This window comes from Protopterus annectens, chromosome 15.part0 (genome assembly GCF_019279795.1).
Source record: "Protopterus annectens isolate FY-2018-M chromosome 15.part0, PAN1.0, whole genome shotgun sequence".
Taxonomy (NCBI): domain Eukaryota; kingdom Metazoa; phylum Chordata; order Ceratodontiformes; family Protopteridae; genus Protopterus; species Protopterus annectens.
The window spans coordinates 90,193,736-90,219,326 of NC_056749.1; the positions used below are offsets into that span (position 1 = coordinate 90,193,736).

The window sequence follows — 25,591 nt, forward strand, 5'->3', positions numbered from 1 at the left end:
ACACTGCCATCACATACTGTAGATGATGAAGAAGTTCGTCCTTTTCTTGTGCAATAATCAGACAGTCGTCCAAATAAGGATAAATCTGTATTCCTCTTAGTCTGAAAAATGCTATCACTGGAGCCAGAACCTTTGTGAACACTCTGGGCGCAGTAGATAAGCCAAAGGGCAATGCAGAGAACTGATAATGTAAATTTCCAGCCCGAAAACGCAGGTACCTCCTGCAACTGGGCCTGATAGGAACATGAAGGTAAGCCTCTTTGAGATTCAGAGTAACCATCCAGTGATCTTTTCCCAACAGAGGTAAAAGCTGTTGTAAAGTCAGTATCTTGAACTTTGGAATGTCCAGGTAAGTGTTGAGGATAGATAAATCCAAAATTGGTCTCCACGTGTTTCCTTTCTTTGGAACTAGAAACAGGCGAGAATAAAATCCTAGGCCCACTTCTGACAGAGGAACTGGCTGTATAGCTCCTATTTGAAGAAGTAAAGAAATTTGTCTGTGAGCCTCTATCCTTTGCCGAGGAGGGACGTCTGGCATGCCTTTGAAAGGAGGCATGGTATGGAAATAGAACTTGTAACCTCGGTTTATAATGTCCAATACCCATTTGTCCTGGGTGACTAAATGCCAATTTTGCTTGAAAAGAGCCAACTTTCCTCCCAAAGGAGCTGCCAGGCAAGAGGAATCTGGCAGCTGAAAATGCAGGTCATTGGGCCTGTTTACGAAAGGACTGGCCCCTGCCCTCACCAGCAGATTGAGCAGGCGAACTCCATTGTCTCGGCCTGAAGGTACTCTGAGCTCTGCCCCTACCACGCCTAGATCTACCCCTAGACTGAGAATCAGAAGAAGGACGTTCACCCCTTAGTAGGCCAATTTCTACTAAACTTTGGAGGTTGTACCTGCAAAAATCTTTAACAGTCTGCATAGACTTAGCCTTGTCTTCCATTTTCTTTAAGACTGACTCCACACGTGGACCAAACAAAACTTGACTCTGCAAAGGCGCTTCCTGAATTCTAGACTTAACATGCTCAGACAAATTCTGATCCTTAAGCCAGGCGTGCCTACGAATAACTGAACCAGTGGCAGCCACCCTAGAAGAAGCCTGTAAAGCATCAAAACCACATTGCAAAGAGTGCTTACCCACCTGTTCAGAAACATGCACTAAATCCTGCAATTCTTTACACTCTATGCCCTCTGCCAAAGCATCCACTTTAGATCTTAGCTGAGAAAGGAGGAAATTCTGATACTTCAACATATGAAACTGGCAGTTCAAAGCTCTCATTGCTAAAGTAGAAGAGGTATACACCTTCTTACCCCATCTATCCAAAGCTCTAGCTTCCTTATCCAGAGGAACCGGATTCTTAACAACAGAGGCTCTAACACCCTTAGGCCCCTGACTAATAGTTTCTGGGTCCGCCCTAGGACTCTTATACAGATATTTATGAGCCTCAGGCACCCTGTAATACCTGTCCAGTTTAACTGGGGCAGGAGGCACAGAATCTGGATTAAGGGAAGCTTCCGAGAAAACATCTGAAACAACATCCAAAACCGGAGGTATAGCTAAGGGTCTATGCTGTGGTAAAACAAGAACTCCCTAAGCCTCTTCCGGAATCAGAGTAATCCTGTCCCTCCCACTTAAAATGCTCCCTCATGGAATGGAGAGTTTCTGAAAATGAAAAATCCTCTGGAGGAGAAGCAGAAGGAGTGGAATCCTCTGCATCAGAATCAGAATAAGGAGGGAAATCTTGAATGTCCTCAGTAGAAGACTCTGAATCATCTGAGGCCTGCTCCAAACTTTCCAACTCTGGCTCCATCCTGGGCCTCTTATCAGGAGGGGGCATAGAACCTCTAATTAAAGTAATCAAATCCTCTGCCATTTTAAGCATGTGCTTTTTAGGCACAGACCCTGAAGAACCAGAACTGACACTAGAGGAAGGCCAAACAGACCTGCCCTTAGAAGGAGCCTTAGAAACAGTAGCAGAAGGCCTAACCACCTTAGGCATAGAAGGGAGAATAGTAACCTGAGAGGCCCCTTCAGCCTGGCCTGCCTCCTGAGAGGCCACATCTTGTAAAATCAAAGTTTCCCCCTGGGACTCAACAGAAACTACAGCCGGATCCACCTGTTCAGCTGTAGCTTCTAAAGTTCCGGCGTCCGAAACGGACGAATCATCCTGCCTAGGCTTTAAAGATTTGTCTTTGCGCTTCTTAGTAGAAGCAGGCGTCGGAACATCCGACGGCATATTATAGTTACACCTCTTGCCAAAGACTAACCTAGCGCAATCTAACCTCCGTTTTATAGTGCGCTTATTAAACCTAGCACAAAACCGACACCCGACTACGTCGTGCTCCGGTCCCAAACAAGGAATACAAAGCGAGTGGTAATCCCTATGCGGTATCTGTTTCCCACAAGAAATACAATTATTCACTTTTTCTGACATCCGGTAAGTAACTGAGGCAAGAAAAACAAAAATATTCCCAACGGGTACTTAGCCCAACTTGGTATCGGTCTGAAACTCCGAAAACGAAAAATTTCAGAACGCCGAACGGCACTTGCAACTCTGCTTCTGCATCGGACCATGCGGCAAAAAAGACTGAGGATATGACGTCGGTCATGCGCCTTTATACCCTGACGCTCTGATGTCAGATCTAGGCGCCCATGACCGACGTCAGCCTAATACTTTGGTATTCGGGCCGACCGAGGACAGCGGACTACCCATAAGTAAGGACTGCAGCAATGTGAGATGAAGAACATCTAGGTCTTCTAACTAAAACAGACCTATAAGGTTACAAAAGTAAAGCATTTCACACACTCGAACAGTAATATCAACAAGGGAAAACAGAACCTAGTTCTGTTAACATCATTAATCAACAAACAAGCGGGAATCCGCACAAAACTAAGACTTATGACTAGAGATAACAGAACGTAGTTCTGTTAACAATACAGTAACAATTTTTCTATTTTAAACTAAACAGTCCCAAAAAATTTTAGAAAAAGATTAAGTAAATGCAACACTTAGAGCCAAAGAGAAGCACAACCGAACTCGTCAACACGGCAAATGAGATCTGGGGATTGTACTGGTGCACCAATGGATACCTACCTAGCCATGAGCCAGCTAGACTTCCAGCTTGTAAACAGGCCGAGTCGGAGCAGAGGATCGGCTCCGATCCCATATGTAAGAATGAAGGTGAGATAAGACTACAGAACATCATAGGTTAAGGATTTCCCTAATCCAATTCATTACCATATAATCAAAGAATCTGGAGTTTGCCTTTGGGTAAATGCCCCTGTTCTGCTGAGCCTGGTTATTTGGTTTGTCTCACTTGTAAATAAACGGAAATATTTTAGCTTATCTTAGTCTGTGTCAATACACTGTAGCATTTGGATTTGCTGCTACCTAACTAGCTTTGAACCAAAGCATTTTCACCAGTGAAGCTTCTTCAGACCTGCCTGTTTAAGAAAATCATGGGAGGGAAAATTTGAAAAAACTAACAACTTTAACATAGCTGGTACCAGGGAATTAAAAAAAACCTAGCTGTTGACAGTGGAGGCCTGACTGGCCTGGATGCCACAGAGGGTATCTAGAAGTGAGGAGATATGTGTGTCCTTGTTGTTTACTGACCACAGTGGGTGGGTGTCGAGAAAACAAGGGAAATCAGGCCTCTCATATTACAAGACCTTAAAGATGTATGAGCTTGGAGCCATTGGAACAATGTGGTAGTGGGTGTGGAGTCTACTGTAAGTGGGTCCAAAATCAGAAGAAAGAAGAACTAGCCCTGAAACAGTATAAGTGACAGAAATGAAAAACCACAGAAGAAACAAGAATATTGGTGAAGTAACAGTTTGTAGGTAACCAAGTCAGAAAAAAAGAAATGACTGGAACAACGTACTGTGAAGTTTATTCGTAAAAACAATAAAAGCAAAGCTTTCAGGTTCAAAAACCCTTCCCCTCAGTGTAAGATAGAATAATTACTCTCTTCCACATTTAAATACATTTAAATACAAAATTCCATCAATTGTTCAATAAAGCACAGCCAATCGAATTTAAAACATGATATAAAATAACATATAAAAGATATATAAAACGACATAAGTACACAATTCTGACTTATGCACAATAATTTACAAATAAAACTACTCTAACTACTTTAAATAACACATTCTGTCTTTTAAGACAGGCTTTAACGTAACCATTTTATTAATTCCTGGAAAAATATCAGCTTGTAACAATGAAATACAGTCATATTCTTTCAATTGAAGTTTATTATTCATGTCACCTCCTCTTATATTCTGATAAACAACAGTTAAAACTCTAAATGTAAAGGTATGACTTGAATCATGCTCATTAATGTGTTTTGCTAATGAATTTGGTAATACAGTCCTCCTTATATCGGATTTATGTTCTATTATACTGTCCTTAAGGCATCTGGTAGATTTGCCTACATAAAATCTAGAGCATGATTGACAAGTTGCTAAATAAACTATATTAGGGGTATTGCAAGTAGCGAAACATTTTACAATGTATGTTTTCCCAGTAACCGGTTGTATAAAGTTACTTTCATTATTAATAGATGAGCAACAGCCACAATTGCAACAAGGAAAAGTTCCATTTTTTTTGTAGTGGGTTGATTATTACCTCCACATTTAATGTCTCTGTAACAATAATTGTTTTAAATTCATATAGTTACGATAAGAGAAGCTGGGTTTATCAGAAATAATATCCAGAAATTCTGGTGCACTTCTCAAAATATTCCAGTTTCTAAAAATATTTCTTACGCCATCACTACATCTACTATATGTAGTGGGGTATCGAAGTTTATTCTCATTTATATCCAAACTAACACCATCATTCACATTCATTATGATGAAAAACTGTTATGTGATACAAAAGAGGAAGTCATGAGGGTGAGAGATGTAGAATTTCCACCATACTTCAGCGATAAGAATATTGTGAATTTCTGAAAAATTCTGTTAACTTTACACAACCTGTTACTGGGAAAACATACATTGTAAAATGAAAGCACCAATGCGGAATAGCAGACAGCCGGAGGCAAGGACAAGCGTGTCAGCAAGAATAAAAGAAAATGAAACCAACCACATGCACGCTGTCCTGCCGGCTATAGAACGCTGGGTAACTAGTTGTACGGCGTTAAATAACGCTCAAAGATTTAAAGCACAGTTCAAGTTCCACAAACAAATCAACGATCCTTCAGTAAACCAGAGTTGTTTTAATGATGAAAAACACAGTGAGCGCTTTCGCCAATAGGCTTCTTCAGACTGACGAACTTGAACTGTGCTTTAAATCTTTGAGCGTTATTCAACGCCGTACAGTTAGTTACCCAGCGTTCTATAGCCGGCAGGACAGCGTGCATGTGGTTGGTTTCATACATTGTAAAATGTTTTGCTACTTGCAAGGACTGTATTACCAAATTCATTAGCAAAACACATTAATGAGCATGGTTCAAGTCATACCTTTACATTTAGAGTTTTAACTGTTGTTTATCAGAATATAAGAGGAGGTGACATGAATAATAAACATGAATTGAAAGAATATGACTGCATTTTATTGTTACAAGCTATTTTTCCAGGAATTAATAAAATGGTTACGTTAAAGCCTGTCTTAAAGACAGAATGTCGTACTTAAAGTAGTTATTTAGAGTAGTTTTATTTATAAATTAGTGTGCATAAGTTAGAATTGTGTACTTATGTTTTTTTATATAGCTTTTATAATTTATTTTATATAATGATGTTTTAAATTCGATTGGCTGTGCTTTATTGAATAATTGATGGAATTTTGTATTTAAATGTGGAAGAGAATGATTATTGCATCTTCCACTGAGGAAGGGTTGTTGAACCCGGAAGCTTTGGTTTTATTCTTTTTACAAATAAACTTCACAGTACGTTGTTCCAGTGGTTTCTTTTTTTTTTTTTTTTTTTTGAGAAATGAAAACCACCCAACAAGAGTGAAGTTTCTTATCTGTCTAGGAACGTCGATTCATCCAGCTGAGTACCCCTACCTATCCATGATTCTCCTACTGGGGGGGGGGCAGGGTAAAACCAATGCCCTAAGCCTGGGAACCCAATCTGCAGGGAGGGGGTAGGACCTTATGTAAGTGGATCCGTGAGGGCAGATTTCCCCTTCTTGCCAGGGTAGTTGGAGATCCTAATAAGGTTGTAGTATTGAAAAGAAAACGATCAGAAATAAAACAGAAATAAATTCATGCATGGGCTAATATCGAACGAAGGCCAAACCCAACAGGGTTCCACAAAAATGAACTTCCGTAAGCCATAACTATGCTAGAAATAGAAATGAACATTTCCCAGTTAGAATTTGGCTTGAGGTTGGTAGATGTAGACCAGCATATGACATGTATCTGTATGTGATTTAATTGATTAAATGACTGTCACCTGATTATGCATTTGTTATATGTTATCCACGAGAGCCAGCTAACGGAGTGTAAGCATCTCCTAGAACGTGTGGTATAACACTTGGAGTCAGTAAAACTACAGGCTGATTCTGGGAGAAAAAACAACAAGGGATGTGATCAACAGAACAAACGTTAGAAGTACTGAATCATGAGAATAGAGTCAGGCTGCTGTACGCAAAGAAATCTAAAGAAACTACAGGGTGGGGTTTACGTATGGGCATAATCTATGAAACAAAATCCCGTTTTTTGTTGGTGGTGTGCTGTTCAGTTGATTAAGGTTGAATTAAAGACTGGACCCTCCTGAATAACGATGTTACAGGTCACTGCCCAGATGGGTAGTGAGCAAGTTAAAGACCGTAGGGGCTGGAAGGACAGCCAGTAATGCATCACCTGGATGAATTGAGGAAAACACAGACTGAGTGAAGAAACGATCACAGTGGTTAGAGAGTCTTGGAGGGTCCGAGGGTCTCAAGCGGAATTAACTTTTGGCTATGTGCCTCCGAATTAAATTTGAAACTAAATTTATAAAAAAAATAAAATAAGAATAAAAATGAATAAAAGCGCAAAGTTTTAAGCACAATGAATACATAATAAAACCAAAAATAATATAAAAAATTTAACATTAAATTTAATACTAAAAATAAAAATAATAAAAAAATACACAGTCAAATATAATGTAAAATAAAATATAAAAACGGGGACCCCATTTTGTCTAAAGTAGTGAATGAGCCTGATGACTGAAATGGGGGGGGGCATTATCAAGCTAATCATAGAATTGAGCCTGGTAATTTTTGTTGTAGAAGAGAGTGTCTTGAAGGTAAAATGAAAGTCCTTGAAAATACAATGCTAGAGGAAAAGGCTCCTTTTACATGTGAATACATAGAAAAGAATCATAAAAAATATGAATACAAATTGGCCACACACTTATAACATGGTGTGTGTGTGTGTGTGTGTGTGTGTGTGTGGGTGTGTGTGTGTGTGTGGGTGTGTGTGTGTGTGGGTGTGTGTGTGTGTGTGTGGGTGGGTGTGTGGGTGGGTGGGTGTGTGGGTGATTTGTTCCTCTTTTTGAGCAAGGTGGGAGGGGTTTACTAGAAGGCGGTGGTCATAAAATTAGGGTTGTTTTATCAGCTTATCTACTTTAAAAAAAAACAAAGTACAGTTTTGTACCTACCATAAATGTAGATGTCCGATAGACATGCAACTGCAGTCATAACATGTGGGTTGTCCTGCCTCAGGCAGCCCTCGGTCGGCCGGATTCCAAAGTCTGGGTCCGACGTCGGCTGATGTCACACTTCTCTCCGACGTCAGAGCGGCTGGAGTACATAAGCATCAGCCGACGCCATTTTCTTCAGTGTGTCTTGCCCCAGATGCCAGGTGCCCTCCAAGGAAGGCTGTAATCAAATTGGAAGACAAAAACAGGATTCCAAACAAATACATGAGCAATAAAACAAATACACCATAACAGATATCCCCAGCTAAGAGTAAGGGGGATAGGAGTGGACCTTAGGCATAGAGGGGTATGGAGGGAAGGAAAACCCGACTGCAGTTGCATGTCTATTGGACATCTACATTTCTGGTAGGTACAAAACTGTACTATGTCCTTCAAGAATGCAACTGCAGTCATAACATGTGGGTAGAATACCACAGCTTAGCTGGGGGAGGAGGTATGCTCTAGGAGAGAGATGGTGTGGCAATCAAACCCTGCAGGACTGCCGAAGCAAAGCCTGCTCTGGATCTGGAATATAGAGGGAGATTGTAGTCTTTGGAGAATGTATGCACGGAGCTCCATGTAGCAGCTTCTAGAATGTCCTTTGTAGGCACCCCTCTTAAAAATGCTGTAGAGGTGGCTGTAGCTCTGGTGGAATGTGGTCTGACATAGGCTGGAACAGTCTTCCCATGAAAGGAATAACAGAATCTGATGCAATGTCCAATCCATTTAGAAATAGTCTGTTTTGAAATTGCTTTTCCTTGGACTGCAGGGGCGTAAGCTACAAAAGCTGTTCAGACTTCCTACTGGCCTTGGTTCTGTCCAGGTAGTATCGAAGTTGTCTATGAATGTCCAAGGTATGCAAAGTCTTTCCCCTTATTCTCAGGATTGGGGAAGAAAGCAGGCAGATGAATGGCTTGATTTAGAGAAACCCTAGATACCACCTTTGGCAAAAAGTAGGGTTGGTCCTTAATGAAACCCTGTCTCTGTGGAAAATAATAAAGGGTGGTATTGCCATTAGGGCCTGTAGCTCGAAACCCTTCTTGCTGAGGTAATTGCCAACAGGAAAGCTGTTTTCCATGAGAGAAATTGCAAGTCAACTGAAGCTGCTGGCTCAAAAGGAGGTAGAGTCAGTTTTTCTAAGACAAAATTGAGGTCCCAGGCTGGCACTGGGGCCTTTCTTGGTGGCTTAATGTTCTTGATTCCCGAGGAATTGTCTTAGTAAGGGTGAGAGAAAACAGGAGGATCAGTGTTGTATCTGGCTGAAATAGCAGATGCATGTATCTTTATTGAAGAATATGAGAGGCCGCTCTGCAACATATCTGCCAAATATTCCAAGATGAGTGGGATGTTCAGTAATGATGCATCATGTCCCTTGCTGGTATTCCAATTGCTGAATCTTTTCCACTTTGCTAAGTAAACCTTTCTGGTGGATGGTCTTCGAGCCTCTGTTAGTATCCGCTGAACTTCCTTGGAGAGAGATAAGCTGAAGTTATTTATGGGATCTCCCAGGCTGTTAGCTGCAGTGTCTGAAGGCTTGGATGCAGTGTTTCGAAATTGTGTTGAGTCAAAAGTAGAGGCCACTGAGGGAGGGCCCGCCTCCTGGTGTGACATATGCTCCGTAATAGTGGGTACCAGTGTTGTCTTGGCCAATCCGGAGCTATTATGATTCCCTTGGGCTTCTCTGCTTTGATCTTTAGTAATACTAAGGTCATCAGTGGCAGAGGTGGGAATGCATAGATTGCTAGGGAGTTCCAGTTGAATGAAAGGGCATCTATTTTCCAAGCCTTTGGATGGTATGTCCTTGTGCAAAATTTTGGTAGAAGATGATTGAGGTGAGAGGCAAATAGGTCCACTTCTGGCTTGCCCCATGTCGAAGTGAGTTGTCTGAAAGTCTTCGGATGTAACCTCCACTCGTGTGGATCTGTGAAATTCCTGCTTAGGCTGTCCGCCAACGCATTGTCTTTTCCTGGAACAAACTGAGATTGTAACTGGATGTTTAGACTCAGTGATTTCTCCCAAAGCTGCACTGTCAGTCTGCAAAGGGGGTAATAGTGGGTGCCCCCCTGCTTGTTTATGTACCACATCACAGTGGTGTTGTCTGTCCATATCATTAAATGGCCTTGCTGGAGTTGGTGTTGAAAAGCCTCGATAGCATGCATTACTGCCAGCATTTCCTTTTGGTTTATATGCAGATGTGTTTCCTTTGGAGACCATTGTCCTTGTATACACCTGCCTTCCATGTGCGCCCCCATCCAAGGTCTGAGGCATCTGTAGTCATGGTCTGTGTTATCTGTGGTTTTTTGAATGACATACCTGTGTTTTCCTGGCTCACCGAGGCCCACCATAGGAATTCCTTTTGTAGGCATGGAATGAGTGGTATGATTGTCTCCAAGTTGTTGCTGTGTTGAGACCAAATGCTTTTTAGGTACCATTGAAGCTTTCTCATGTGTAGTTTTGCTAATGGTACCAGTAGAATGCAGGATGCCATGTAACCCAGGGCCTGTAGGAATCTCCTTGCAGTCATCTGGGTGAGTTTTGCTAAACCTTTGAAGTACTGAGTTAACTTCTCTTGCTTGTCTTCTGTCAGGTAAGCCATCTGAGAGGCTGTGTCTAGTTTGGCTCCTAAGAAGATTATTTGCTGGGATGGCTGCAGTCTTGACTTTTGGGAGTTGACTGTGTATCCCAGAGCTTGAAGTAATCGTATGACATAATCCAGGTTCTTTGTCAACATCAATTTGTCGTCCGCTTGTATGAGGCAGTCGTCCATGTACGGGTAAATTTGTATACCCTGGAGCCTGCAATGAGCAATTACTGAAGCCAGGCATTTTGTAAATACTCTGGGCGCAGTAGATAAGCCAAATGGCAATGCTGAGAATTGATAATGCTCTGGCCCTGCAAGAAATCTGAGGTATCTTCTGCAGCTGTGTCTGATAGGGACATGCAGGTATGCCTCCTTGAGGTCCAGAGTAATCAGCCACGACTCCTTGCCCAGCATGGGAAGGAGTTGCTGTAGAGTCAGCATTTTGAACTTTGGTACTATGAGAAAGGTGTTTAATGCGGACAAGTCCAGTATTGGTCTCCATTGAGATTCTTTTCTTGGAACAAGGAACAGTCTTGAGTAAAACCCTGTTCTTGTTCTTGTTGTGGAACTCTTTCTATTGCTTTCATTCGAGTCAGCAGAGTGATTTGCTTGATAGCCTCTGCCCTTTGATGTTGTGGTAGATTTGGCATGCCTTGTTTTCTTGGTAAGGTATGAAAATGAAACCTGTACCCTCGGTCTATAATGTCCAAAATCCATTTGTCCTTTGTCAGTCTGTGCCAGTTTTCTGCAAACAGAGATAATTTCCCCAAGGGAGCTTCTAGTTGTTCCCTGGTAGGCGGTAGTAGAGGAAAGTCATTGAGTTTGTGGTTGTTGGGCAGGTGAAACCCCTCGTCACTTCTTTAGTTTCCTGGCTGCCATTGTCGTCCTCTGTAAGGGCCTCTGTATTGGCCTCTTCCTCGCCACGCCTGTTCTTACCCCTTTGAAACTTTTCTGGATTAGGAAAGGACCAGTTTTTTGAAGGCCAATTCCTACTGAATCTGGGGTGTTGAACCTGGAGGAAATCTTTCACAGTCTGAACTGATTTTGCTTTTTCTTCGATGGTCTTTAACACATCCTTAGCATTTGCACCAAAAAGCTTGTTCTTTTCCAAAGGTGCATCCAGAAGTTTTGCTTTTACATGATCTGGTAGAGGTTGATCTTTTAACCAAGCATGTCTACGCATCACTGCCCCTGTCATAGCTGTGCTACATGAAGCTTCCAGTGCATCATATCCACACTGCAGGAAGTGATTGCTTACTTGCTGAGTGTTATGTACAGCTTCCTGCAAAGTCTTCCTGTCTAAAGGATCAGGAGAAGCTAATGTTTTTTGTAAATCTTCTAAGAGATAATCCTGATATTGGAACATATGAAAAAGGCAATTTAAAGCTCTCATAGATAAGGTAGTGGATGTGTAAACCTTTTTACCCCATCACTCTAATGATCTTGCTTCCCTGTTGGAAGGCAAAGGATTTTTTGAGGTGGAGGCTGAAACTCCTTTAGGCCCCTGTGAAATAGTTTCCAAATCAGCAGTATGGGCCCTGAATAAATGGGAATGAGTTTCTGGGACCCTGTAATACCTGTCTGGCTTGGCTGGAGCAGGAGGAAGAGAATCAGGGGTAGCACTAGAATCAGAATACAAATCATCCAGAACATCAAGTACAGGAGGAATAGCTAAGGGCCTGTGCTGAGGCTTCTTAAGGAAAGTCCTAAGGCGTTTCCTAGAATCAGAATATTCCTGACCCTGCCACTTGAAATGTTCCCTCATGGTGTGCAGAACTTCCCCAAAAGAAATATCCTCAGGAGGGGAGGCCGAAGGTATGGAATCTTCTGCATCCAAGTCCTCATAGGTCTGGAAGAGCTCTTGCTGGCTATCAGAGTGGACAGAGCCCTCAGAGTCTTCATCTGAAGGAGAAGGGTCAGAGGGTTCAACCCGGGGCCTTTTATCAGGAGGAGGCTGGGATGCTCTCTCAGGATGGGCCTGTGAACCTCTGATCATGGAAATTAAATCAGCAGCCATGGACACAATTTGTGTCTCCGGAGTCGGCTGAGGTAAGGATTTGGAAGCAATATGCTTTGTTTTGCTGGCTGCCTTAGCCCTAGTGTAGGCCTTAATAGACATGGCCATAGGAGGCCTGGCAGCTCCACGTGCAGGAGTGACCTTGTCTACAGCAATGGTCTCGGGCATTTCCTCGGTTTCGGTATCCGGAGGAAAGTCTATAACTGGCGTCGGAGTAATATCTGGAATCGGAGTCGTCGGTAATGCGGTGTCTTCAGTTCGGAGCGGTGGAGAGACCATCTCAGAGGGAACCGGAGCACTCACGCTAGGTTTTGGCGTGGAGTCGGTGGTAGACACGGACCGAGGATGTCGGTCCCGGTCTTTTCGCTTTTTGGGAGTTTGCGATGTCGGAAGATCCGACGGCATGGTATAAGCAAATTTGTTGCCGAAAAAATCTTCAGCGAACTCCGCCCGGCGCCTGAGAGTGCGCTTGTTGAAGCGAGCACAGGCTACACAGGCCGAGACGTCGTGGTCTGGGCCCAGGCAAGGGAGGCAGTAAGAGTGGAAATCCTTATGAGGTATTTGTTTACCACAAAAAAGACAATTGTTAACTTTTTCAGTAATTTCTGACATCGGCTGAGGCAAGAAAAGGTCCCCCACGGGGTACTTAGCTTTTTTGATGACTTCGGTATCGTAGAATACAGGAGCTGACCGACCGGCACTTGCAAACTGCTTCTGCTTCGGGCACCGCGCGGCAAGAAAGACAGAAGAAAATGGCATCGGCTGATGCTTATGTACTCCAGCCACTCTGACGTCGGAGAGAAATGCGACATCAGCCGACGTCGGACCCAGACTTTGGAATCCGGCCGACCGAGGGCTGCCTGAGGCAGGACAACCCACATGTTATGACTGCAGTTGCATTCTTGAAGGACATCTTTGAAAAACTCAGCAAATGCTAACATGTGTAACAGAAAACAAACAGAAGAAACAGAAAAAAATACAGTTAATATTGGTTGCCCTAAAAATCAATTAAGTTCAAAGACTACCAATTAAATCCAATATTAACCAGCCTATCATGAACTATAAAAATACAATCCAACAGTCAGTTTACCTAGGTCCAACCCCTGGGTGAGTTTAAATCAGATATGCCCTTGGAGTTCCTGATTCCAAGTAAAATAAAACCAACCTACATTTCAAAAATTAAAATACAACTGAGCCAAGCTTTATGAATTTGGGTAATATTTTGGCGGTTGATACTGACTTGCCTATACAAAGGTTACTACCTACCCACGCATGTACAGAAACTTTTTGCTGATTTCTAGATTGTTATTGAAATAAGGAAAGAAAAACAGCAAATAAATGGATTAGCTCACATTAGACTCTGAAGCAGCCTAGAGTAGAAAGGAAGAGTTGGGTCTTTAAGATAACCCTATCTTTATGAAAAATCAAATGAAGAGGAACCAAAGATAATGCTTGAAGTTCAAACACTCTTCTGGCTGATGTGCCAGCTACTAAAAACAGTGTGGTCCACAACAGTTTTAAAAGCACAGTGGATGATGGTTCAAAAGGAGGTCTAGTGAGAAAGTACAGTTTTGTACCTACCATAAATGTAGATGTTCGAGGATCCACATTGCTGCAGTCCTTACTATTGGGTAGTCCGCTGTCCAGTCGGCCCGAATACCAGAGTATATGGCTGACGTCGGTCAGGGCGCATTAGACTGACGTCAGTACGTCAGGGTACTAATGCGCATGACCGACGTCATATCCTCAGTCTTTTCTTGCCCCAGATGTCAGAAGACCCTAAAAAGACAAGGCCCAAAATACCTGCACCAAAAATATGTACAATATATACAAAAATATATACAAAAATATCAGCATATAACCTCACCTACACAACCACCCCTAAACACAGAGGGAAGGAGGGAGGGTAAATTGGACTGCAGCAATGTGGATCCTCGAACATCTACATTTATGGTAGGTACAAAACTGTACTATGTTCTTCGTTCCACATTGCTGCAGTCCTACTATTGGGTAGAATCCCAAAGCAGAGGTAAGGGAGGCTGGCAAATCATAAAGAAGCAGGAGCTGACAACATGCCTTGCAAAACAGCTGTGGCAAAACCAGCCCTAGACTTAGAGTAGAGAGGAAGGTGATAATGCTTAGAGAAAGTATGCACTGAACTCCAAGTAGCTGCCTCCAAAATATCCTTAGTTGCCACCCCTTAGAAATGCTGTTGAAGTGGCAGTAGCCCTAGTGGAATGAGGCCTAATCCCAGCTGGAATCTCCTTGCCATGATGGGAATAACAAAATGCAATGCAAAACCCAATCCACCTAGAAATAGTTTGTTTTGACACAGGCTTGCCCTCAAGAACTCAAAGCAAAAGAAACAAACAACCGCTGAGACTGCCTAAAATCCTTAGTCCTGCTTAAATAATAACGCAATTGCCTGTGTACATCTAAAGTGTGCAAAATCTTTTCCCCTTTATTTTGGGGTCTGCATAAAAGTAGGCAAATGAATAGTTTGGTTTAAAGCCACACTAGAAACCACCTTAGGCATAAAGGAAGGATTAGTGCGTAATGATACCCTATCCTTATGGAAAATCAAAAGGGCTCTACTGCCATAAGGGCCTGCAACTCAGACACCCTTCTTGCAGAAGTAATAGCCAACAGAAAAGCAGTCTTCCATGACAAGTATTTCAATTCAGCAGTAGCCGCAGGCTCAAAAGGTTGTAGAGTAAGTTTTTCCAACACAAAATTGAGATCCCAAGCAGGAGTAGGAGCTCTACGTGGGGTCTTATATTCTTTGCCCCTCTAAGAAACTGCTTGAACAAAGGATGCGAAAACAATGGTGGGTCACAATCATAGTGAGCTGAAATTGCTGCAGCATGAATCTTAATGGAAGAGAAGGACAAACCTTTGTCCAATAACTCAGTAAGATATTGAAGAGCCACACTCAAATTAGGCTCAGAAATCTCCAAATTCTTTGCTGTACTCCAAAATAAAACCTCTTCCATTTTTCTGTACACTTTCCTTGTACTAGGTCTTCTAGCTTCCATAATCACATTTAAAACTTGTTGAGGAAGTTGAGACCTGCTGTGTTTCAACACAGAATATGCCAGGCTGTTAGATGAAGAGAGTGAAGCTTGACATTGAGCAGATGACCGTCCTTCTGAGATAGCAGGTGTGGAATCAAAGGTAAAGGCCATGGAGGCTTCCTTACCAGACTCCTTAGTAGTGGGTACCAGTGTTGCCGAGGCCAATCGGGAGCTATTAAAATCATCCTTGGCTTGTCTTGTCTGACCTTTAAGAGCACCTTTGGAAGAAGAGGCAGAGGTGGAAAGGCATACACATGAAGATTTTTCCAACTGAAAGAAAGAGCATCCACTTTCCAAGCTGTGTGATGAAACCCCTTTGTGCAAAACTTTGGCAGCTGGTGGTTTAGTGGAGAAGCGAACAGATCTATGTCTGGAGTTCCCCATGACACTGTCAATTTCTGAAATACATGAAGATCCAGTTTCCACTCGTGGGGATCCATGATTTGTCTGCTTAACACATCTGCTAAGGAGTTCTGTGCTCCTGGCAGAAACCTTGCCTGAAGAGTTAGTTGCAAGCTGAGCGCAGTCTCCCATAAAATCATTGCTTGCCTGCATAGAGGATAAGAATGTGTTCCCCTTGTTTGTTGATGTACCACATGACAGTTGTGTTGTCTGTTAGAATCAACACCTGCCCTGGAAGAAGTAACTCCTTGAAAGCCATTAATGCAAACTGGACTGCTAACATCTCCTTCATGTTGATATGTAGATGCTGTAGTCTGGCAGGCCACTTGTCTTGTATCCACCTTCCATTTAGATGAGCTCCCCAAGCAATGTCCGAGGCATCTGTCGTTAAAATCTGACTCGCCTCTGGCCGGGTCACAGAGAGTCCCTTGTTTAGGTGACATTCCTGAGCCCACCACAAAAATTCTTTTGAAGGCAAGGTATTATTTGAATGACAGTGTCCAAATCCTGGCAGTGCTGTGTCCATACATTTTGAGATACCATTGCAGCTTCCTCATATGCAGTTTGGCATTGGGAAGCACCAGAATACAAGATGCCATGAACCCTAATGCTTGAAGGACTGTCCTTGCAGTCAGCACGGACTGATGAGATAGTTGATGGAAGTAAATGGATAGACTCTTTTGTTTGTCCGGGGTTAAAAGGCCATCTGGGCTGCTGTATTCAGTCTCACACCCAGAAAGCACATGTCTTGAGAGGGTACTAGACTGGACTTTATTTCGTTCACAGAATACCCTAGGCATCTTAGCACTGCTATAACATATTCCAGATGCTGTAGAAGGTCTTCCTTTTCTTGAGCCAGAATCAGGCAGTCGTCCAAGTAAGGATAGATTTGAATTCCTTTTAGCCTGAAGTAAGCTATCACTGGAGCCAGAACCTTTGTGAATACTCTGGGCAGTAGATAAGCCAAAGGGCAATGCAGAGAACTGATAATGAGAATTTCCAGCTCGAACGCAGATACTTCCTGCAACTTAGTCTTATAGGCACATGAAGGTAAGCTTCCTTGAGATCTAAAGTTACCATCCAGTGATCTTTGCCAAGCAGAGGTAAAAGCTGTTGTAACGTCAACATCTTGAACTTGGGAATGTCCAGATAAGTGTTGAGGATAGATAAATCCAAAATTGGTCTCCACGTGTTCCCCTTCTTTGGTACTAGGAACAGGCGAGAATAAAATCCTAGGCCCCTTTCTGATACAGGGACTGGCTGAATGGCCCCTATTTGGAGTAACAGAGAAATTTGCTTGTGAGCCTCTTTCCTTTGTGGAGGAGGAACGTCTGGCATGCCTTTGAAAGGGGCAATGTATGGAAATAAAACCTGTAACCGTGGTGAATGATATCCAACACCCATCTGTCTTGAGTAATTAAATCCCAATTTTCTTTGAAAAGAGACAGTCTTCCTCCCAAAGGAGCTGCCAGGCGAGAATCTACTGGCAGCTGAAAAGGCAGGTCATTGGGGCTGTTTACGAAAGGACTGACCCCTGCCCTCACCAGAAGTCTGAGCAGGTGAACTCCTGTTCTAGGCCTAAAAGAACCTTGAGCTCTGCCCCTACCACGTCTAGACCTACCCCTAGACTGGGAATCATAAGCAGGATATGTCCATCCCTTAGTAGGCCAATTTCTACTAAACTTGGTGGCTGCACCTGCAAAAATCTTTAACAGTTTGCATAGACTTAGCTTTGTCCTCCATTTTCTTTAAAACTGCTTCCACAGGCGAACCAAACAACACATCAGACTGTAAAGGAGCATCCAAAATCCTTGTCTTAACATGCTCAGCTAAATTCTGATCCCTCAACCAGGCATGCCTGCGAAGAACAGAACTAGTGGCAGCCACCCTCGAGGAGGCCTGTACAGCATCAAAACCACATTGCAAAGAATGCGTACCCACTTGTTCAGACACATGAACTAAATCCAGCAACTCTTTACACTCAATACCTTCCGCCAAAGCATCCACCTTAGATTTCAGTTGTGAAAGGAGATAATTTTGATATTTTAGCATGTGAAACTGACAATTCAACGCCCTCATGGCTAAAGTGGAAGAAGTATACACTTTCTTTCCCCATCTATCCAAAGCCCTTGCCTCTTTATCAGTGGGAACAGGGTTTTAACCACAGAGGCCTTAACACCTTTAGGTCCCTGAGAAACAGTTTCGGATCTGCCCTAGGACTCTTAAAAGATACTTATGAGCTTCAGGCACCCTATAGTACCTATCAGGTTTAACAGGAGCAGGAGGCAAAGAATCAGGGTTCAGGAAGCCTCTGCAAAACATCTTCCACCACATTCAACACAGGAGGTATAGCTAAGGGCCTATGCTGGGGTAAAACAAGAATTCCCTAAGCCTTTTCCTGGAATCAGAGTAATACTGGCCTTCCCATTTAAAGTGCTCCCTCATGGAATGCAGAGTCTCTGAAAATGAGAAATCCTCAGGAGGAGAAGCTGTAGGAGTGGAATCATCCACATCAGAATCAGAATAAGGAGGATACTCCTGCAAATCTTCAGAAGACTCAGAAGCCTCTGAACACTGTTCAAAACTATCAAACTCAGGTTCCACCCTAGGCCTCTTATCAGGAGGGCATAGAACCTCTAATCATAGTAATCAAATCTTCTGCCATTTTAAGCATATGTTTCTTAGGCACAGAACCTGAAGTGCTAGGAGAAGCCCCACTGAAGCTAAACTTGGCCTACCTCTCAAAGAAGTTTTGGAAACAGAAGGAGAGGCTCTAACTACCTTGGGAAGAGAGGGAAGAACAGATACCTGAGAAGCCCCTCAGCCTGGCCTACCTCCTGAGAAGGCACATCCTGTAACAGTAAAGTCTCTGCCTGAGACTCCAAAGAAACTCCTGGCAAAACCTCTGGCTCCACTGAGCCTACTAAAGAACCGACGTCCGGGACTGCCGGTTCATCAACTCTAGGCTTCGCTGTTTTGTCCTTGCGCTTCTTGAAGCGGGCGCCGGAGCATCCGACGGCATTTTATAATTGCAACGCTTCCCAAACACTAACCTGGCACAGTCTAACCTTCTCTTAATAGTGCGTTTGTTAAACCTAGCACAAGAGCGGCATCCAACAACGTCGTGCTCAGGCCCTAAACAAGGTATACACAAGGTATGGTAATCCCTATGAGGTATTTGTTTCCCACAAGAAATACAGTTATTCACTTTTTCTGACATCCGGTTAAATACTGAGGCAAAAAAAAACCAAAATGTTCCCCAACTCTGATTCGGTCTGAAACTCCGACTTCGGAAATATTTCAGAACGCCAACCTGCACTCGCAAAACTGCTTCTGCATCGGACCATGCGGCAAAAAAGACTGAGGATATGACGTCGGTCATGCGCGTTAGTACCCTGACGTACTGACGTCAGTCTAATGCGCCCTGACCGACGTCAGCCATATACTCTGGTATTCGGGCCGACTGGACAGCGGACTACCCAATAGTAAGGACTGCAGCAATGTGGAACGAAGAACATCTGATCCAAAGCCCAAGACTTTTTGCTGGGTGGATGGACCAAGGAACTCTCCTTTTCTTGGTGGCAGCCACAATCACGATGGCATACATGGCCAGACTCTTGACCCAATGGAGTCTGTTTATGAGAGGGGCCCGAATTTTATCTGGTTTCCTGGGGATTGGTTCCACCGCATTAGGTTCCCTCCAAACCTTCTGAGATACCAGGTCTATAAGGGCATCTAGAGGACAGACCCACCCAGGATGTGAATGGACCAGTACTAAAGGCCTACAGAGACAGAAACTCTTCAGAGAAAGGGACTGTTTTAACAATTCAAGCAAGTTGCCAAAAAAAGAAGTTATGTTCTTACCATAACGTTCCATGTGAATTGTTCATCTCGCCTTTGTTCTTACACACGGGTTCGGAGCCGATCCTCGGCTCAGAGTCGGCCGCTTCACAAGCTCTGCATCTAAGAGAAAGCTCGAAGCACAGTCTATATCCCATGATCCTCCTCTACCATCCCTCAGATCTAGTTTGCAAGAACCAGAACGCACTACTACCCACTGCGTCTAACGCTCACGCAATCACACACTTGAGACTGAACAAAACTAGAACCAACCACAGATAGGAAAATAGCTAATAAGCAACTTACTGAAGAATAGGTAGAGAAGGCAACCTAGAGAATACCAACCAGGCACTAGTCGTACCCATTCTTCCAGAACGTGGTGGGGGAAGGAGGGAGGGGATGTAAGAACAAAGGCGAGATGAACAATTCACATGGAACGTTATGGTAAGAACATAACTTCTTTATATGAAATTGTTCGATCTCGCCGTTTGTTCTTACACACGGGTAGTGTCCCTAGCTCCGTTACCCTGGGTGACTTATGGAAGAACGTTCCTGAGTACAGTGGAACCAAAGGACGCCCTGTCCTTGGAGGACCTGTCTACTTTGTAGTGAGTGACAAACGTATGAGGTTTTGCCCACGTAGCCACTGCACAAATAGTATCAAACGGAAGAAGAGCGGCATGGGCTGAAGAAGTAGAAACGGCCCTGGTAAAATGAGCCTTTGGCTTGAACGGAAGTGGGTGCTTTAAAGCTGAATAAACAAAATTTATGCAGTCCGAAAGCCATTTGGATAATGTCCGTTTAGTTACTACCATGCCCTTCTTATTATCTGTGAATGACACGAACAGCTGATCCGACTTTCTGTAATCTTTTGTTCTGTCCAGATAAAATCTCAGTTGTCTATGTACATCCAACTTGTGTAGCATGTATTCCAATTTGTTTGAATGGTTTTTGAAAAATGTGGGGAGTTCAATAGACTGGTTAATGTTAAGCACAGAACATACCTTCGGGAGAAATGACGGATTGGTACACAAGGAGACTCTGTCTGGGTGAAAAACCAAGTATGGCGGTTTGACTGACAATGCCTGTAGCTCTGATATTCTATGAGCTGAAATAACATCAATGAGGAAAAGGGTCTTCCATGACAAACACTTAAGTGAGCAGGTTGAAGCTGGTTCGAATGGTGGCAGCATAAGCTGAGACAACATCAAATTCAGAAAAACCGGCTCGCGGATGGGTGGCCGAAGGAGAAAGGTACCCTTCATGAAGGCCCTACAAATCCTGAGAGACATAACCGAAGAACCCCCTTCACCTACATGGAAGTTCGATATGGCCGCTAATTGCACCCTTATCGTAGAAGTAGAGGTCCCTTCGTGAAACAGTGTGGATAAAAATTCTAGGATTTTGTGTATCGGGGCCACCAAGGGATCTAATTCTTGCGCTGATGTCCAGCAAGCAAAACATTTCCATTTGCTTTTGTATAGTTTTCTGGTGGAGGGTTTGTGGGAAGAAACTAAAATGTGTTGTACTGTAGGAGACAAAAACTTTGACCTGGCTAAATTGGGAAGTGCAGCAGCCAAGCTGTCAGTTTGAGGGACTGAAGGGATGGATGAGGAACTCCCGATGAGTGAGTCAATAGATCTGGCTCTGGGTCCAGAATCCATGGTTCCTCAATCAGGTGGGCACGAAGGAAGTGAAACCAGATCTGTCAAGGCCAGAATGGTGCTATGAGTATGATCGTCCTTTCCAGATTCCTGGCTTTCTGTAGAAAGCATACAGGAGACCCAGGGGCCAATCGTGTACCAGTGCGTCCCTGGGGGCACTCCCCGGAGAGGGAAGAAGGGCAAAGTAGCTTCTGCATTTGGCATTCAAGGGGGATGCAAAAAGATCGCAACAAGGCTGGCCCCATTTGCGGAAAATCCTTTCCGTTACTTGACTGTTTAGGGTCCACTCGTGAGGCAACAGGATGGCTCTGCTCAATCTGTCCGCAATGACGGATGACCCCGGGATGTGCATTGCTATCAGAAAACGACCTGTGGACACCGCCCATTGCCAAATTCTCAGGGCCTCTCTGCATAGTGGATAAGATCTGGTTCCACCCTGCTTGTTTATGTACCAGACCACCGATATATTGTCCGTCTGAACTGCCACTGTTCCGAGAGGTACAGATTTGTGAAAGTGTTGCAACGCTAGGAGCACCGCTCTCAGCTCCAGAACACTGATATGCAGATTATACTCCATCTTGGACTGTTCTGTCCTGGAAAAGCCCCCCCACCCCACCAGGGAAGCATCTATGGTTACTGTGGCTGTAGGGCTGGGTAATACAAACGGACGACCCATCGTCAAATCCTGGCTGTTTAGCCACCATCGAAGATCCCGCTTGCAAGATTCCGTGATCGAGATGTGGTGTGACAGAGGGAGCTGTTGGAACGACCACTGTGCGAAGAGCAGCCACTGGAGGATCCTCATGTGCATCCGCCCAGAGGAACTGCAATCAGCATGGCTGCCATCATGCCTAGAACTTTCAGCACTTGTGCCGCAGAAACTTTTCTGTTCCGAATAAGAATAGCAACCTGGTCTCTGAGGGCTGATACTCTTGTTTGTGGGAGTTTGATCAGCACTGTGGTAGTATCTAACTCCGCCCCTATGAATGAGATATGCTGTGAGGGTGACAAGGCAGATTTTTCGAAAGTGACCAAGATCCCTAAACGGGAACAAAGGTTGATTGTGTACTCTCTGGATTGTACAAGGCGATGCTTGGTGGTGGCGATGAGGAGCCAGTCGTCCAGATACGGAAACACCCGGAATCCTATCCGCCTCAGGTGAGACGCCACTACTGCCATGCATTTGGTGAACACCCTGGGGGCTGAGGTGAGACCAAAGGGCAGAGCTCAAAATCAGAAATGACTGGCTCCCAGCCGGAAGCGCAGATGATCTCGGGACGCTTTGGCCATTTTGATGTGGTAGTAAGCGTCCCTGAGATCTATAGAGCACATCCAATCGTCCTTCTGCAGGAAGGGAAGGATCGACTGTAGTGTGACCATCCAGAATTTTTCCTTCCTTACGAAGGTGTTGAGTTTGCTGAGGTCCAAAATCGGCCTCCAGTCCCCTGTTTTCTTTGGAACTAAAAAGAACCTTGAGTAAGTTCCGGATCCTATCTGGTCCGCCGGGACTGGTTGGATGACTCTTTTCGAGCAGCTTTCTTATTTCTATTGCTGCTTGATCTCGCAGACTGGGTGGAACATCTGGAAATCTCTTTTGTTCGGGGGGCATGGTTATAAATGGGATGTTGTATCCTCTGGTTACTACGCTTTTTACCCAGGAATCCATAGTAAGATTTAGCCAGGCCTCTGGGTATAAAGCTAAGCGACCCCCGACTGCCTCCAGAGTATGACAGTCGGGCCTCCCCTCAGGAGTGCTGGAAGGGCTTCCCAGGGATGCTATCCCTGTTGCCCTAGTTCTGCGGACCCCCTCTGCAGCCTGGGTGGCATCTTCCATTCCTGCCTCCTCCTCCTCTGCCTCTGGAGGAGGCATCACTCTGTGTGGACTGGAAAGATCCCAGAGTCTTTCGGAACCACATTTTTCTGCCTCTTTGCCCTTTGGGGTATGGTCTGGTCGGGGCGGAAAAACAGACCCCTACGGCAGAGAGGGTCTTACCTTCTTGCTCACACCGAGTGAGAGTCTCCTTCACTTTGGGACCAAACAGGGTGGCACCATCAAAGGGGGCATTGGTAAAGGAAGACTTGAAGGCTTCCGCAAAGGAGCAAAGGCGCATCCAGGATTGTCTCCGTAGAGCGATCGCTGAAGCTGCAGCCCTACTCGAACCCTCGGCTGCATACCAGATGAGCCTCATGGATGAGTTTACTATCAAACTGAGGGTGTTAAGTTGTGCTTTTACCTTTTCGGAGACAGCAGCATCTTACCCTGGAGAGCATCTCCCAACTCCTTAATGAGAGCTCTCGGAAGTCGTGTAAAATGCGTGAGGTAGTTCAGCAAACGCATGGAAAAAGTCGCTGAACTGAAAACGCGCTTTCCGTACCTGTCCATAGTCCTGGAATCCTTATTAGGAGGATGAACAGAGGAAGAAGAGTCAAACATTTCCTTCTTTGTGGCTGCCGCTACCACCATAGCATCCACTGGGACTCCTTTTGTAAGATAAGCTTTGTCTCGGGGGCAGTAATATACTTATTCGGCCTCCTAGGGACTGGTTCCACTGTATCCGGAGTCTCCCACGCCCTTCGAGCTATTAGGTCCATTAGCTCATCGAAGGGCGGGGTCACCCAGGAGGTAGAAGGTTGAGCCCCAAATGCCTTCAGCAACACCGATTTGTCCTCAGTGGGGGCAAGAGTCTGCCAATCACCCCTCTGTTTCAAGATCTCCAAGATGTCAGCAAACGAGACATCCTCTGAGGAGGACCGTGGGGACCCCTCTGACTCATCCAAATCTGTGTCCGATGTCAGTGATTCTTGTGGAGAATCAATGTGCCTCCTCTTGCACAATTTCTTCCTCGGGACTTCATCAGAGGGGGCATCTGGTGAAGCTTCCGAGGAACAGGGAACACCCTCTGGGGGTGGCTGAGGCATTGGGTCTCTACGCTTGGGAGGGATCGCTGGTATAGAAACAGAACGCGGCCCTTTGGGGGAAGGAGAAGATGATTCCAATGAAGTGAATGTCTTTTCAGACAAAACCTTCCCCATGACGTCGAAGGCACTGGAGCCCCGGGCCGAGGATTCCACCAGATCCGAAGAGCACGGTAGTTTCCCCGAGACCAGGACCACGGGCTCCGTCCCTGAGGACGGAGCCGATCTAATCTGTGCTGAGGCTCCAAGGGGAAGAGTCAGAACCGAAAGCTCATTTCGACTCTCGGCCCTGGAACCAAGGAGTGACCATCGGCTTCGTGACTCCTCGATGGGCTCTGAGGGAGTCGAGGTCAGTGGCACCGATTGCACACAGGTAGGCTTCGGCACCGAGGGTTCAACAATCATCGGTTCCTCTTCTCCCGGCTCCGAAGACTGGAAGGGTCTCGAAGGAGGATCTGCTGGAGATACAGGAAGGGCTTCCAGTTTCAAAACCAACTGGGATGAAACCGCAATTAGTTTGGATAGAGCAGTATTCTCCATGAGCTTCTGTACCACTCGATCCATGTCAGTATCAGATAACAGCCTGGAGGAACGGGTCGAAGGGGCTGAAGAAGTCAGCGACCAAAGGATCGAGGGTGGAGGCACCTCTGACACCAGCTCCAAGACCTGAGGCTTGATGAGAGTTAATCGCTCGGTGCTCGGCCCCGAGGTCTGTGGAGCCGGCGACCGAACCTTAGACGAGGTGCTCGGAGCCGATGACCTGGGCTCCGATACATTCGAAGTCTTCGACCCCTTCGAAGACTTAGACGCCTGATCAGCCTTCTCCAAGGCTTCTTGAAAGTCAGGCTTTAATAAGCCCCTTTCTATCAGCTTCCTGCACCTTTCCATCATGACCCTTCCACTGAAAGAGTGACAAATAGAGCAGTCCTCCTGCAGGTGGAGAGGGCCAAGACAGTAGACGCAGGAAGCATGATTGTCAGTAATGGACATCTTCTGTCCACACTGACATCTTTTGAACCCTGATTTAGCTTTTTCAGACATGACTGACAGGGAACAAACTTTATCCAAGGTTAGCTAGCTTATCAAAAGTATAAACACTAATTTAACTATGTACTATGAGAAGCTAAGTAATCTTAGCAACAGTCACTAATTTAACTAATATGAATATACACTACACTATATAAGAGTAAATATAAGGATATATATATATATTTATATATATATTTATATATATATATATATATATATGTAAACAAGTAAATATATAGCAAAAAAAACACTGCACACAAATGCTATACTGCTAAATATTAGGAAGAAAATCTAACTAAGCTTATAAGCAAACTACTAAAGCTGTCAGAGCCCCGACAGTACTAAATAGGCCTAAGCCCCAAGATTATATCTATATCACTATATAGAAATGCAAACTCCTAGGTAAAACAGCACACACACACACACTAACACTA

At 44.4% G+C, this 25,591-nt stretch overlaps 1 protein-coding gene across 1 annotated transcript in view; it reads right to left on the bottom strand.

The window, feature by feature from the left end:
* OCRL (OCRL inositol polyphosphate-5-phosphatase) overlaps nt 1-25,591 on the bottom strand; it is a 2,544,778-nt gene that overhangs the window by 1,508,588 nt on the left and 1,010,599 nt on the right. The window lies entirely within an intron of this gene.